The 17,756-nt window shown below is 35.1% G+C and overlaps 1 non-coding gene across 1 annotated transcript; it reads right to left on the bottom strand.

Moving 5' to 3' along the window:
* Window positions 1–542: 542 nt before the first annotated feature.
* LOC136234380 (small nucleolar RNA R71) lies at window positions 543–649 on the bottom strand. Its single transcript, XR_010691265.1, has one exon. It is a non-coding gene; the product is annotated as a small nucleolar RNA R71 (small nucleolar RNA).
* Window positions 650–17,756: the final 17,107 nt, after the last annotated feature.

Genomic DNA, 17,756 nt, shown 5'->3' with positions numbered 1-17,756 from the left:
AACTTCTGTTTTGAAGGTAGTTTCGGTTCATTTGAGATTTCAAGTTCATGCGCAGTTCTCGAAATTCAGGCATTCCACCAAAACCGCTAGACCCAGAAATTGAAAAAACCATCAAGAAAAACAAGAAAAACAAAAATAAGACTCCATTAAAAACAAATACATAGCCAGAAAATATGGCAACATTTATGGATTACGCTAAGCTGGGAGTGGCCGGTGTAACCAATAGCTTAGTTAGACCCCAAATAAATGCAAACCAATTTGAAATTAAGCTAGTATTGCTTAATATGTTGCAAAATAATGTAGCATTTTATGGGTTGCCTAACGAAAATCCTAATACCCATTTGACAAATTTCCTTGAAATTTGTGACACTTTTAAAATACTTGATGTGACTGCCGAAGCAATCAAACTTCGCCTCTTTCCTTTCACTTTGAAGGATAGAGCCAAAGAATGGTTAACTTCTAAGCCAGGCGCAACATTCAAAACTTGGGACCAACTTGCCCAAGCATTTTTATCAAAATATTTTCCTTTAGCAAAAACCGCAAGAGTCATAAAAGAGTTAACATCTTTTTCTCAAAATGATAACGAAATTCTTTATGAGACTTGGGAACGTTTTAAATAACTTCAGCGTTTATGCCCGCATCATCAATTGCCCGATGCACTTTTAATGCAAACATTTTATAATGGATTAAATCCTACAACTAGAGGTTCATTAGATGATATGTCGGGAGGGCTATTTATGAAGAAGACATCTGCCTAAGCAAGAGAACTTTTGGAGGAAATGGCAATCAACAGCAGTATGTGGCCCGCAGATCGTGGACATATACCGGTGGCAAAACCATCATCCTCAACAACATCATCGGTTAAAGGTATAGTGAATCTTGATCCAGTTGTGATGTTACAAGCCCAATTTTCTGCCTTATCGCACAAAATTGATAGGTTTATGGCACCATGCGATTCTAACGGAAATCCAATCCAAACGGATGTGGATTATGAAGGTATGAGTGAGATCGAACAGGTAAATTTTGTCCAAGGGCAAAACCAAACTAATAACCCTTATTCTAATACCTATAATCCTGGATGGAGAAATCATCCTAACTTTAACTGGAAAGATAATACTAATAATGTCAATGCTAATCAAAATCGTACCAATAATTATCAAAATCAATCAAGAGATACGATTAGCACTTTATCTTCTAAAATCGACAAATTTATAGATGCTATCGGTGGAAAAATAAGTAATCACGACGATGGTTTTAAACGGATCGAAAATAAATTCGATCAGCTTATTAAAAACCACTCATCTAGCATCCATAATTTGGAGGTTCAAATTGGCCAAATTGCTAAATCAATTGCATCCCGAAAAGAGGGAAGTCTTCCCAACCACACGGAAGAAAAGCCGAAAGAGCATGTAAAGGCTATCACTCTTCGTTCAAGGAAAAATTACTTAGTTCCGGAAATGCCCGGAGATTTGACTTTACCAGGAACTGATTTACCAAAATCCAAAGAAGATACTTCAAACACAAAAAGTTCACCAATTGACTCAAGTACAAAAAGTTTTGTACCCAAACCACCTTTTCCACACAAAGTCTGAAATAAGGACTATGACAAACAACTTTTAACATTTTTGGATAAACTTAAAAATTTGCACATTAATTTGACGTTTATGGATGCGATTACGCAAATTCCTAACTATGGTAAGTTCTTAAAAGATTTAATTTCAAAGAAAATTAGTTGGGAAGGAATTTCATCCATTTCACTAACTGAAGACTGTAGTTCAATAGTGTCGAGTAATTTTCCTACTAAACTCAAGGATCCCGGATGTTTTACAATTCCGTATAAATTGGGAGATATTGAATTCCCAAGTTGTCTTTGTGATTTAGGAGCAAGTATAAACTTAATTCCATTATCTATTTTTAACAAGTTAGGTTTAGAAGAAGATATCAAACGTACCAATATGGTTTTGCAATTAGCGGATCAAACCACTAAAAGACCATATGGTATAATTGAAGACGTTTTAGTTAAAGTTGACAAATTTATTTTTCCTACCGATTTCGTTATATTAGATTTTGCATATGACGTTAATTGTCCACTAATATTTGGTAGACCATTTATGAACACGGGACGTGCTCTAGTTGATGTGTCGGAAGGGAAAGTAGTTTTAAGGATAGGAGACGATAAGATCGAGTTTGATATGAACAAAGTGATGAAATATCCTATGGAGGAATTCGCTTGTATGAAACTCGACTTAGTTGAAGAATGTGTCAATGACATTATTCAAAAAGAAAAAATAATAGAACCAATAATGAGTGAAGAATTAGAAGATAAGGACCCAGAGCCTTTGATTCGAGAAGATGGACCAGTTCCGCCTTCAATTGTAATACCCCCTAAATTGGAACTTAAAGAGTTATCAAACCATTTGAGGTACGCTTTCTTAGGCGAAGGCGATTCTCTACCTATAATTATCTCTAACAAGTTAACGAATGATCAAGAAGAAAAATTGAAAGAAGTTGTTAGAAATAGGATAGGAAGTATGGGATGGCAAATTTCAGACTTGAAAAGAATTAATCCTAGTATTGTAATGCACAGAATTCACTTAGAAGAAGATAAGCCACCTAAAGCGGATATGCAAAGACGCTTAAATCCGAATATGAAAGAAGTAGTAAAAAATGAGATTACTAAACTTTTAGATGATGGAATCATTTATCCAATCTCGGATAATGAATGGGTCAGTCAGATCCATTGTGTACCTAAAAACTCAAGTATATACTCATCATTGTGCGGAAACCGCATGCTAGCAAAAGTATTCCATCCAAGAATAGTAAGAAATTCATTAATCCGTTCGGAGAAGGATAACTCATTTACCGTATCGAAGCGGATAAACGGCATATCGACGAACTCCATCTTGGTTCCGGAGAAGTGAAGGTAGCGTTTTCCTTCCGCTTCGGACTCGATGTTGAAAATAGCTCCATATTGCACTCGAAGACGGTTTGCTTCGGTGGCTTTGGTTTTGTTGGCGGATACTTTTGTTCTAGGCATGGTGTTTTGATATTGAAAATATGTATGAAAGTAGAGAGAAATATCAAAAGATGAAAGGTTTTGTGTAAATGAAAGTAATGGTTTGAATGAAGGAGGAAGATGATGAATAAGGGTGAATAAATTGGGAAGAACAAAAGTAATTGTATTGGGAAGAGTTTAGAGTGTGTAATTGGTGAAAATTGAAGGTGATGTGATGTTTGTGTAAGTGATAGGTTTATATAGGGGTGATGTAGGTGTCGCGGCCTCGCCCAGAAGACCCGGGGGGTGGACACCGTTGACTACAGATGTTGTGATTGGCGCCGAAAGCAACCAATCATGGAATCAAGCTGCTCGATAGGACCGGAGCTCGGAGTATAGAAGAGTCACCACCCACGAATGGGAAATGAACACCGATCCCTTACGGGAGACCGGTGAGGGTTTCGAAAATTAGGTATGAGCCGAGAAAGCTAGCTCCTTTCTGGAGAAAGGCTACTAACCCCGACGTCGCCCGGTTCTGAACCACCGGCCTCCTACTTAGCATGTTAGGCGCTAACGGACTAATCGCATATTTCTTTAAGTTTAAAATTCATTTGAAACCTTTTCTTTCTCATTTTGAAAACCATTTTAAGCATATATTATTGAAAGCCATTTTAGTAAAGAATCACCCATTTACAGGAATTTAGAGTATGTAGAAGAAGGAGGGAGGTAGAAGAATTGATTAATTACAACATATGAATATCCTTCTAAGTCATACATATCAAATCTAAACTAGTATCTCTCCCCAAAAAACGTGTTTACTTACATGGTTCGTGCCTTAATCGCCGTTGGAACGATTTAGGCACGTTTCAAAATCCCGTTGATTTACTTGCTTTTCACTCGAATCGTCGTTGGAACGATTCAAGTGCTCAAAAACGTGAAAAATGCACATTCAACCGAAAACGTGATTAAGCATACAAATCCGTTTATTTTTGTACAAGACCGTTGAAATAGAAAGCGATTTAAAACTCCATTATTTAAAAAAAGTGTTCTTAATTACAAGGTTCGTTTAATCCGTCGTTGGAACGAATTAAGGTTTCAAGACGTGATATTTTAGGAAGTCGTTTAAAAATGATAAAGAGTTAAAAATCTTTTATCTACTTTTTGGAACATCTAGAAACCTCTAGTTTAAATAACCAAATTGAAATCTTTTTTGTGGTTTGTTTTTTCCCTTTTTCACTCAATTAATCCTTACTTGAACATATTTACCATGATGAACAAATTAAACCCCAAGACTCACCAAACAAGCATATTTGAAATATGTGCATAAAAAGCCAAAAAGAAAAGAATGATTATATATATATATAAAATAAAAAACGCTACTACTTAGGGGATTCGAATCTTGGTCTCTTCATCCACACTCCATATTACTTACCACTGAACCAATTGCTTTTTTTATTTATAATATCGCGCGCTGCTTAATATACCACGGTCCTTTTAGCTTCCATTGTTTTTTTTTTTTTTTGTAGAAAAGGAAAGCAAAGCAAAGCAAAAAAAAAGCAACTACACCGGGATTAGCCTAGGAAAGCTAACCCCAATCCTATCCTCTAAAAGAAGAGGAGAAAGAGCGATAGGGGGAACGGTAAGGGTAGAAACACCTTACACCCCCTCATGGCCTTTAGCTTCCATTGTTTAGTATTTGACGCATGCACTTATTAATATCGATTAAATATGCATAATAATGAATTATGAATAGAAAAAAAAAGTGCATAATAATGAATTATTAATAGAAAAAAAAAGAAATGTGCATAATAATGAATTATTAATAGAAAAAAAATCCAAGAATATGCTCTAATTTCTTATTTATTTTTTTTTTAAATTTGCGCAATGCGCTTACATTAAAGAAGAAAGAAAAATCCCCACCAGACCCGGATGTGATTCGAACCCATGACCTCCTAAGGCATAGGTAAGCTCTCAACCAATATGCTCTAATTTCTTATTTATTTAATTCCTTTATATTTTTGTAATTTATGTTATATAAGAATATATATTTTTTAAAACATACGTTATAACATATATTTTAACTTTTAAAACACGAACTATGAAGTTTAGAACGTACGACATATTTTTTAGAACATACGTTGTGTTTTTTAGAACACGTGTTATGTTTTTTCGAACATGAATTATAAATTATATTATAGAACAAATGAAAAAACGATCCAGATATCTACTGATTTTTTTAGAACATTATACTAAATTTTTGGAACATAAACTATATATTTTTTAAAACAAACGTTAGAACATATATTTTAACTTTTAAAACACGAACTATAAAGTTTAGAACGTACGGCATATTTTTTAGAACATACGTTATGTTTTTTAGCATGAGTTATAAATTATATTAGAGAACAAATGAAAAAACGATCGAGATATCTACTGATATTTTTAGAACATTATACTTAATTTTTGGCGCACAAAATATAAACTTTAGAACATACGTTATATTTTTTAGAACATACGTTATATTTTTTAGAACATACGTTATATTTTTTAGAACATGAGTTATAAATTATATTATAGAACAAATGTAAAAATGGTCCATATATCTTTTTTTTTAAACATTATACTTAATTTTTAGAACCCAAATTATAAAATTTAGAACATATGTAACAATATTTAGAACATCGTCCTTAACATTTTAAAATATAAATTACAAGAATATAAATGAATTAAATAAATAAGAAATTAGAGCATGTTCTTAGATTTTTTTCTATTAATAATTCATTATTATGCACATTTCTTTTTTTTCTATTAATAATTTATTATTATGCATATTTAATCGATATTAATAAGTGCATGCATCAAAATTAAACAATAGAAGCTAAACGGGCAATGGTATATTAATCAGCGCGCAACATAAATTATAAGGAAAGTAATTGGCTCAGTGGTAAGTTGTGTGAAGTGTAAACATAGAGTCTTAGGTTCGACCCCCCCAAGCAGCAGCGTTTTTTTTTATTTTTCTACTCAAAACGACGTAGTTTTGGGTGGTTCTCACCTAGGAAAGGGTTCTCACATTCTCACCTAGGAAAGGGTTCTCACAAGAGCCCTCTCCTATATATATATATATATATATATATATATATATATATATATATATATGTTTTGGTAAAAATGGTAATTATACATATAGATTGAAAATAAGGTAAAAACCTAATATACAGTATAGTTATTGATATGTACTAATAAAAGGGAAAATAATGCTAAGTATAGTACACTTTTTATTTTAATAAAAATATGTAAAAATAATGAACATGGTTCATAAATAAAAAAAATTACATTTGACCCAAAATAGTTTTTACATAATAAATATATAGAAACTAACCCACCCCAAATGTACATTAAATATAGATAATAAAAAATACTACTTAATACCCAAAAACATCAACTAATTAGTTATCCCAAATGGGCCAAGCAAATAATCCACAAAAAGAATAATTAATATAGCTTAAATGAGTTTAAAGAAAACTTATATACCCTCAAAGTAATCTTAATAAAATAATTACATAACTATGTATATATATATAACATAATAAAAGAACAAAAAGCCAAAAAAACTCAAACAATGACTAATTTAAAATCCCAGCAGAGTTGACGGAAAATCCGTCACTAACCTGCATTTACTGACAGAAAATGGAAAATCACAGGAACAGCCCCTCAACATTCCAAATTTGATGAAAAACATTAGATCTACTCTATTTTATCATTTTAGCCCCCAAACTACCCCAAATTGGGTCATGGTTTGTAACGGAGGATTCTAAAACGACGTTTTATTGAAAATAACGGTTCAAAACATTTATAAATACACGGATCTACGACGTTTAAACCTCGAACTACCCATAAATCGGGTCACGGTTCGTATTGGAATTTAAAACGAAGTTTTCATTTCAAAATCAAAACCAAATACTTATTCAAATGTAAAATGGAAAATTAATTTAACAAATCTAAACAATAAAAGTGCAAAAATAAATAAATAAAGAGATCTAAATAACAAAGATACAATCAAAGAGTAAATGGGTCTAGTTCCTCGGATTATTACCTCTCAATCGGTAATGGGAATTCCAAATCAAGTCGATCGATAGTGTCTTAGAGTCGTTTTTTTTTGGTTTTTGGGAGGACTCGGGTCTCGTTGAATTTTTCCAAGGGTTCGGGTTTTTTTCTCTCCTCCTCTAATGCCTTGGGCTCCATCCTATTTATAGGCATATGGAGCCCCAAACTTAGTTTATTTTTGGCTCCAAGCCAACTTGGAGCCAAAGACAAGCTAGATTAGCTTAGGAAATTTCATGGAAATTTCCTTTTCATTATTATTATTATTATTATTTAAATACTAAATGAAATTGCACTTGGCATTCGGCCAAGTGTAGCAAAATGCACTTGGCCGAATGCCAAGTGCAGGGGGCTGGGCCTGAACGGCCCAGCCCCGTCACGGGCCGTCCAACGGCCCGTGATGTAAATATCGGCCCCCGACGGGGCCGTGTTTATACATATACTAGAAAATAAAAATAAAAATAAATATTTAAATAAAATACACCTAAAATTAACCAAAATCAATAACGATTTTCATCGAAAATGATTTTTGTCAAACCCGATTTTATAAAATTAACTTTTATAAAATCGATCTCTTTACAAAACTATCTATATTTTTTGGATTGCTCGAATACCCAAACAAAACTCTTATCGACCCGAGATCTTATTAATAATAACATTAATAAGAAAATGGCATGAAATACCCCAAACTCGGCGAGCCGATTTAAGATTTCATTCTTGGAACCGATTCGCCCATCATCTCGATTCGATTTCCGAATTCGATCAAACTGGTCTCCACGGTTCCTTCAAACAACGTTTTTTTATTTATTATTTTTTATTGACTCATCATTTATTTCAATCGACTGATTTGGATCCCTTTTCATAATTTTTCTTCATCGGTCCTCCGACCCCGGTGTCTACAGGTGAAAATAGGTGTTAGGAATTAGTGTAGGAATAGTAAAAGTTGAAAATTTGTGCCAAATTCGTGTCTCCCTCGCCCTACAGGTCGTGACAGGACCTTTTCTGGAGACCAAAATCTCCAAAATTTCTCTTGTTTTCGCTGCTCGCGTAGGGATTTTGCAATCTCTACCGAGATTCGTGACCTGGTGGCCGAAATACACGTATATTAACTCCGTATTAACTTAATTTCCTTGCAATTATGTGTCCTATGAATGAATATATTAATACCTGAAACTTAAAAACATAAAATAAAACATTAAATGAAGGAAAAACCAAAGGTTTAAACCTTATTAAATTCTGATTAATGAACCAATAAATGCCTTAATATGAATTGAATGAATCATAAATGATCATTAATTCTTTAAGTGAATTGAATGTAAATATGAATGTGCATTAATCTTTTAATGTTTAATCATTATTATTACTTATTAGCATTTATTATTCAGACATACAGATTCATTTCTGAACTTAAATTCAAACATACATTATTCATAAAATAGATTCAATCATGAAATGATATTGAATTTTATTGAATGAAAATCAAACATATGTACAGAATAAGAAAGAAGAACATATATACAATTGAAATTGAAACAAACCTATTTACATAATTATATATAAACTAAAACAAACAAAACAAAACATATTAAATATTAAATGGTATCCTATTGAATTGGGATACGCATTGCCCTATATCGATCAATCTTCGCTTGCACGAAGATTTGTCTTTCTTCTTGAGAAAGAAATCTTGGGCCGACTCTAAACACATGCTTGACAAGTTCCTCACTTTTGAGGAATTCATAATCAAGGACGGGGAATGGTTCTGTATCAATCTAGGGAATCGAAATTGATCCTTTAGTTCCGAGGATGATTCCACAGATTATGTTCCCGAATCCAATCTTTCGGTCATTGGATCGTGATGCGGCAACTAATCCCTCCATTAATATTTTTGAGGAATTGACAGGGTTGCCTTGGAAGATGTCTCCCAACACATACAAGTCCGTGTCTTGAACAACACTGCTTCCAGTACGTCCAAATAAACTATGGCAAAGGAACTTGTGTAAGTACAACATGGAATTAGAGTTGATGGACTTGTTGTAGGCGAGTTTCAGATTGAATCGCCAAAAGCCAGTTAACATTCTCCAAATATCCCAAGATGTCATATCTCTGCCAGGATGGTATTGTGCAGTATCCCTGGGTGGGAAACCAAACCAGGCATGAAGTTCTGGGTATCCAAATATGTAGGTCTCGCCATCTCTACGAAAACTAAGATGAACACGTCGCTTATTCACAAAGCGAACAGTACAGAGGAACTCTAAAACCCAGTCTCCAATGATTGGAAACCTCATGAAGGCGAACTTAGACCATCCTAAATTCCTCAAGTAGCGATCCATGTCTTCGCTTATTCTGAGTTCATCATTTAAGAACTCATCCATATACATCATTCCGACAAATATTGCGTACGGAATCGATAGAATCGTCTTCCTTCATCATGGTTATAAATAGGGAATGATGCTCCGTAGCGTTTTGACATATCAGTACGCTTGTTGCATGCATCAGCATTTTTCTTGGAAGATTTAAGAGAGGTAGTCATGTTTGAAAAAGATGTTCTGTAACTTTCTTAAAGATTTGAGAAGAAATCAGAATTCTGATAGAGATGAAAAATGTAAGTAAAATGATTCTGATCTTCTCTAAAATATTTATAATTTAATAGAATGAATTAATGTGTCTGTTAAGAATGAAATGGTGTCAATTCGTGCCTATTGGGTGAAAAACTGACATAATTTATGAATTTTTCAGCAAATACTTAAGAGAAATAGAGAAACAAAGGTGACAGGTCTGATGAATGACCGTGTCGCGACCGAGATTTCAGAATCTCGGTCGCGACACGCTGTTTCCCTCCTGGGAAAAGCTTGTCGAAACCTTTCTTTCGCTCGTCTTGGTAGAGATTTTAAAATCTCAGCACGGACAGAAACTTTCTAGCTAATCCTGAATAAACCTAAACTTGAAATCTCTACTGAGATTTCTGAATCTCAACTGAGATTCCTGAAACTTCACTAAACACATAAAAAATTTCTGTAAACCAATTAAAAACATGACTTTAATGAATTTTTATTGACTGTAACTTTGTTGTACACAAATCTAAAAACTAAAAATCATATAAAAATAAAATTATAAAAATAAACAAATTGAAATTAAATTAAAAACAAGTAAAAATAAAAGCTAAACAACAAACAAGATAAAATATAAACAATGAAAGGTATGAAAATTAAGTAATTAATTTTCATAGAATACGTCCACGAATTCAATTTCTTAAATTGGAGTGCCTTCATAATAAATTTTGCATCGATTGCCGTTAACTTTGAATCGACCTCCATCTGTTTTTTCTAGTTCTAAGGATCTATAATCGAAAGTTTTAGCAACTACGAACGGTCCTGACCATCTAGACCTAAGCTTACCTGGAAATAACCTTAGTCGAGAATTAAACAGTAATACTTTATCCCCAACATTAAAGCTTTTAACTTTAATTTTGGCACCATGCCATTTTTTCACTTTTTCCTTATATATCCTTGCATTTTCGTAGGATAAATGGTGTAATTCATCCAACTCATTTAAGTCGAACAAACGCTTCTTTCCAGCTTTTTGCAAATCATAATTAAGTGTTCTAATAGCCCAATATGCTTTATGTTCTAATTCTACTAGTAAATGACAAGCTTTTCCATATATGAGTCGGTACGGTGTCATTCCTATAGGTGTTTTATATGCAGTACGGTATGCACATAACGCATTGTTAAGTTTGTGTGCCCAGTCTCTTCTTGAAGACGAAACTATTTTCTCTAATATCCATTTGAGTTCCCTATTCGATATCTCCACTTGACCATTCGATTGAGGATGGTATGGCGTAGATACGCGGTGGCGTACTCCGTACTTTTTTATAAGCGATTCAAAACTTCGGTTTATGAAATGGGTACCTCCATCATTTATCATAACTCTAGGGACTCCAAATCTACAAAATATTGCATCGGGAAACTTAATAACGACCTTAGAATCATTAGTCGGGGTTGCAATTGCTTCAACCCACTTTGAAACATAGTCTACGGCTACTAATATATAAGTTTTACCAAAAGAATGGAGAAAAGGACCCATGAAATCGATTCCCCACACGTCGAAGATTTCAACTTCCAACATGTTCGTGAGAGGCATCTCATCTTTCCTTCCTAAATTCCCGGTTCTTTGACATTTGTCACACCGAATAACAAACGAACGAACGTCTTTAAACAATGTAGGCCAAAAGAATTCGCATTCTAATATCCTAGCTACTGTTTTACTTACGCCGTTATGCCCTCCGTAAGAGCTTGAATGGCATTCTGACATTATAGACTCATATTCGTTTTCACTAACGCATCTCCTAATTATACCATCACCACATGTTCTGAACAAGAAAGGATCTTCCCAAAAATACATTTTAATGTCGGAAAAGAATTTCTTCTTTTGTTGGAAGTTTAATCCTTCTGGAACAATGTGAGCTGCGAGATAATTAGCCATATCCGCATACCATGGTGATGTGACACTGTTTACTTGTTTGAGATATTCATCGGGGAAATCATCTCGTATACCGATTGTTTCACCGATAGGACCGTTTTCATCTTCAAGTCTTGATAGATGATCGGCGACAAGGTTTTCAACTCCCTTCTTATCTTTAATTTCTATGTCAAATTCTTGTAATAACAAAACCCATCTAATAAGACGCGGTTTTGCATCTTTCTTAGCGAATAGATACCTTAAAGCTGCGTGATCGGTATATATAATAACTTTAGATCCTAACAGATATGACCTAAACTTATCACATGCAAAAACTACCGCTAGCATTTCTTTTTCGGTTGTGGTGTAATTTAACTGTGCACCGGACAATGTGTGACTTGCATAATAAATGACATGAAGTTTTTTTATCCTTCCTTTGACCTAATACACATCCTACGGCTAAGTCGCTTGCATCGCACATAATTTCGAAAGGTAAATCCCAATCGGGTTTAGCAATTATGTGTGCACTGACTAAGGCCGTTTTAATGTATCGAAAGCTTTTATACAATCTTCATTAAAATCAAAGGTTGAATCCTTCATAAGCAAATTAGTAAGTGGTTTGGAAATTACAAAAATTGTTTTTATCAACCTTCTGTAAAAACCTGCATGTCCTAAAAACGACCTTACTCCCTTAACAGTAGTTGGTGGGTGTAATTTCTCTATGACTGAAGTTTTTGCTCTATCCACTTCTAATCTTTTTTTAGATATTTTATGACCTAAAACTATTCATTCGTCTACCATGAAATGACATTTTTCCCAATTTAATACTAAATTTTTTTCTTCACATCTAGACAACACTTTATCTAAGTTTTGTAAACATGCATCAAAAGAATCTCCATAAACTGAAAAACCATCCATAAAAACTTCCATGATATCTTCAATGAAATCGTTAAATATTGCAGTCATACAACGTTGAAACGTTGCGGGTGCATTACATAAACCAAAGGGCATTCTCCTATATGCAAAGGTTCTATAAGGACATGTGAAGGTTGTTTTATCTTGGTCATCCAAGTAAATATATATTTGAAAGAATCCAGAATAACCATCGAGGAAACAATAAAATGCATGATCGGCTATCCTTTCGATCATTTGATCAATGAAAGGTAGAGGAAAATGATCTTTCCTGGTTGCCTTGCTTAGGTTCCTATAATTTATACAAACCCTCCAACCGGTGGTGGTTTAGTTAGGTATTAATTCACCTTCGTCATTTCTTACTACAGTTATGCCTCCCTTTTTAGGTACACAATGGATTGGACTAACCCATTCACTATCTGAGATAGGATAAATGATTCCATTGTCTAGAGGTTTAGTAATCTCATTTTTTACTACTTCCTTCATGTTCGGATTTAAGCGTCTTTGCCTATCCGCTTTAGGTGGCTTACCTTCTTCTAAGTGAATTTTGTGCATTACAATACTAGGATTAATTCCTTTTAAGTCTGAAATTTGCCATCCCATACTTCATATCCTATTTCTAACAACCTCTTTCAATTTCTCTTCTTGATCTTTAGTTAACTTGTTAGAGATTATTATAGGAAGAGTATCGCCTTCGCCTAGGAAAGCGTACCTTAAATGGTTTGGTAACTCTTTAAGTTCTAACTTAGGGGGTTCTACAATTGAAGGCGGAACTGGTCCATCTTCTCGAATCAAAGGCTTTGGAGCCTTATCTTCTAATTCTTCTCCCACTATGGGTTCTATTATTTCTTCTCTTTGAACAACATCATTGACACATTATTCGACCAAATCAAGTTTCATACAAACTAACTCTTCCATAGGATATTTCATCGCTTTGTTCATATTAAACTCAATCTTATCTTCACCTATTCTCAAAACTACTTTCCCTTCCGATACATCGACTAATGCACATCCCGTATTCATAAACGGTCTACCAAAAATTAGCGGACAATTAACGTCATATGCAAAGTCTAGTATAACAAAATAGGTAGGAAAAATGAACTTATCGACTTTAACTAAAACATCCTCAATTATACCATATGGTTTCTTAGTGGTTTGATCCGCTAATTGCAAAACCATGTTGGTACGCTTGATATCTTCTTCTAAACCTAATTTCTTAAAAATAGACAATGGCATTAAGTTGATGCTTGCTCCTAAATCACAAAGACAACTTGGGAATTCAAGTCACAGGCCGAGTTAACTCCAATTAGATAGGTTAAATGAAATCTGCATTTCAAGTCTTAAGCTATCACCTTGCAAGGATTTAGAGTTAAGTCTTCCACAAGCGATCCTTGGATGTATCTCCCATTTATCGGGAGTGACAAATGCTCAATCCAATGTATAACTATCCTGCAATTACTTCCTGTGATACCCAACGTCTGCCGTTCACACCCTAGAGTCATCTCTGTTATGGATCGTGTTACAACAGGATCAAAGCATCACATTCCATAATCCAAAATCACTAATTAACATTCCTTTGAGTCTTAGGATTACTTATACCTATTAATACCAATGAGATGAACAGGTGACAAGGATAAATCTACCCATCATGTTATCTCAAGTCGGGTCCCCAATCCTAATGAACTCCCTTTCATTGGATCCATGTAACTGTCCAGATATCTGCATATCTGAAGCTTGTGAGATCAGCTCTCTGTCTCGACAGAAGACATTGTTACATGCAAGTCTCAACAGTGATATGTCAATCCTATTTCTAAACATATTACTTGACTTGGGGTGGTTTTTAAGTTTATTAGTTTATTATAAAGTTTCGTCTCACTTCATACTTGTATGAACACTTTATAATCACTTTAAACAAACTTAGGGATTTCCTTTTATTAGACTTATTTAGTTCTTAAAAGAGGTTGCCTTTATATAGTTTATGAAACCATATCTATTTAAAACAAATGATGTAAAGAACACTTCATTTACATTAAGTTTATATCCTAGAACAATTGTCTATAGGACACTAAACCCCAACATACTCCCACTTGGACTAAAGCCAATTGTTTCTACAACTTATCCTAGTAGAACTTAGATGACGATCATGTACTTTCTGGGCTAAGGGCTTTGTCAACGGATCTGCAACGTTGTCCTTAGTAGGTACTCTTTCTATTCTCACATCTCCTTTTGCCACAATCTCTCTTATAATGTGGTATCGCTTCAGGTAATGCGTGGATGCATTATGAGACCGTGGTTCCTTTGCTTGTGCAATGGCTCCATTGTTATCACAGTACAGTGTAATGGGATTTACAATGTCAGGCACCACACCAAGTTCAGTAATGAACTTCTTAATCCAAACCGCTTCCTTTGCTGCTTCCGCAGCAGCGATGTATTCTGACTCGGTCGTAGAGAAAGCTACGCTTCCCTGCTTGGAACTCTTCCAACTGACCGTGCCCCCATTCAAGATAAACAGGTATCCTGATTGGGATCTAAAATCGTTCTCATCTATGAGATGACTGGCATCCGAAAATCCTTCTATTTTCAGATCCCCTTCTCCGTACACTAGGAACATGTCTTTAGTCCTTCTCAAGTACTTAAGAATGTTCTTGATGGCATTCCAATGCTCGTCTCCCGGATTACCTTGATAACGACTCGTTATACTTAATACGAATGCTACGTCAGGTCTAGTGCATAGCATAGCATACATAATCGAACCGATTGCGCTGGCGTACGGGATTACAGCCATGCGTTTCTTATCATCTTCGGTTTTAGGACATTGATGATTGCTTAACTTTACTCCATGTATCATGGGTAAGTTACCTCGTTTCGATTCAAGCATGCTAAATCGCTTTAGCACCTTTTCAATGTATGTAGCCTGTGAAAGACCAAGTAGTCTTCTTGATCTATCTCTGTAGATCTTTATACCAAGTATATAAGTTGCTTCACCAAGGTCTTTCATGGAGAAGTTACCTGATAACCATACTTTCACCGACTGTAGCAGAGCTATATCATTCCCCCTTAATAATATATCGCCCACATATAATATTAGAAATGCAACTGAGCTCCCACTTGCTTTCTTGTAAATTTAAGCTTCTTCGCAATTTTGTTCAAAACCAAATTGTTTTATGGTTTCGTCAAAACGCTTGTTCCATCTTCTAGATGCTTGCTTGAGTCCATAAATGGATCTCTGTAGTTTGCAAACCTTGTTTGCATCCTTTGATATGAAACCTTCAGGCTGCATCATATATACATCCTCAAGCAGGTTTCCATTTAGGAAAGCTGTTTTCACATCCATTTGCCAAATCTCGTAATCGTAGTGAGCGGCAATAGCGAGCATTATTCTGATTGATTTGGACATAGCCACAAGAGAGAAAGTTTCATCATAATCAATTCCTTGTTTCTGACGATATCCTTTCGCTGCTAACCTAGCTTTGTAGGTGCTAACCTTTCCATCCATGTCAGTCTTCTTTTTGAAGATCCACCTGCACCCAATGGGTTTTATCCCTTCGGGTGGATCAACCAAAGTCCACACTTGGTTGGTGTACATGGAATCCATTTCAGAATCCATGGCCTCGAGCTATGCTTTAGAATCTGGACTGATAAGAGCCTCTTCGTAGTTTTCGGGTTCGTCGTCTAACACAGGAACCTCATCAACATCTCCCACTAGAAAACCATATCTAATTGGGAGTTCACGAACTCTTTGTGATCTACGAATGGGTGGCACTTGAGTCTCATCCAATGGGACTGCTTCGGGCTCCTCAACCGCCTCTGTTGTTTCAGTTGGTGTTTCTTCTTCTTGAACTTCATCAATTTCAATCATGCTTCCCTTTTTCTGTTTCTTCGAGAAACTCTTTCTCCAAGTAGGTTGCGTGAATACTTTCTGATCATCTGGATGATAGAAGTAATACCCTACAGTTTCCTTAGGGTATCCAATGCAGAAACATTTATCAGATTTAGAATCTAGCTTGTCTGACGCTACGCGTTTGATAAATGCTGAACAACCCCATACTCTCATGAATGAGAATGTGGGCTATGCTCATCATAGATCGTACCATATCTAGTAAGGTACGGTTCCTCCTTTCGGATACACCATTGTGTTGTGGTGTATAGGGAGGTGTCCATTGTGAGCATATCCCACATTCAGTTAGATAATTTAGAAAATCATCTGAAAGATATTCGCCACCTCGATCGGATCGAAGTATCTTTATTTTCTTTCCTAATTGATTTGCTACTTCATTCTTGAAGCATTTGAATTTCTCAAAAGCCTCGGACTTGTGCTTCATCAAGTAAACATAACCATATCTGGTATGGTCATCTATGAAGCTTATGAAGTATCTGAATCCTCCTCTTGCTTGGACTGACATATGACCGCATACATCTGAATGTATTAATCCTAGAGTGTCTGATACACGCTCACCTTTATTGCTAAAGGGTGTCTTTGTCATTTTACCTTTTAAACATGCTTCGCATGTTTCCAATGATTCAGAATCAATTGAATCTATAAGCTCATCTTGATGTAGCTTAAGCATGCGTCTTTTGTTTATATGGCCTAAACGACAATGCCACAAGTAAGTCGAATTATCTAGCTTATGTCTTTTGGTATCAATCGCGAATACATAAATTTTGTCATCTAGCACATAAATCCCATTTTGTGATATTCCTGAAAAATAGAAAATCCCATCTTTATAAAACTCGCAATGTTTGTTCTTTATTGAAATATGAAAACCGTCATCAACAAGACGGCTAATAGAAATAATGTTTCTAGACATTTCTGGAACATACAAACAGTTCCTTAATTCTATTACAAGCCTAGAGGGCAAACTCAAAGCATAATCTCCAACAGCGAGGGCGGCAACTCTTGCTCCATTTCCTACTCGCAAGTTTATGCTTCCTTTCTTCAATTCCTTAGTCCGATTTAGTTCCTGCATATTTGTACAAATATGAGATCCACATCCGGTATCAAGTACCCAAGATTCAGACTGTGAAATTGTATTTATTTCAATATAAAACATACCAGATGTTGAAGCACCGTCTTTTCCTTTCTTGAGGGAGGCTAGGTACTCCTTACAGTTCCTTCTCCAATGACCGTCTTTACCACAGAAGTGGCACTCTCCTTTGGGCTTCTTCACTTCCTTTCCCTTAGCTCTAGTGGGCATGGTCCTCTTGCCTTTCTTAGAATGTTTAGGATTGGGAAAATTCTCTTTCCTCTTCTTTGATCCCTTTATGACAAGAGCCGATATTGTCTTGT

This window comes from Euphorbia lathyris, chromosome 6 (assembly GCF_963576675.1).
Source record: "Euphorbia lathyris chromosome 6, ddEupLath1.1, whole genome shotgun sequence".
NCBI lineage: Eukaryota > Viridiplantae > Streptophyta > Magnoliopsida > Malpighiales > Euphorbiaceae > Euphorbia > Euphorbia lathyris.
The sequence above is the reverse complement of the archived record's forward strand: the minus strand, read 5'-3'. Positions and strand labels throughout refer to the sequence as shown.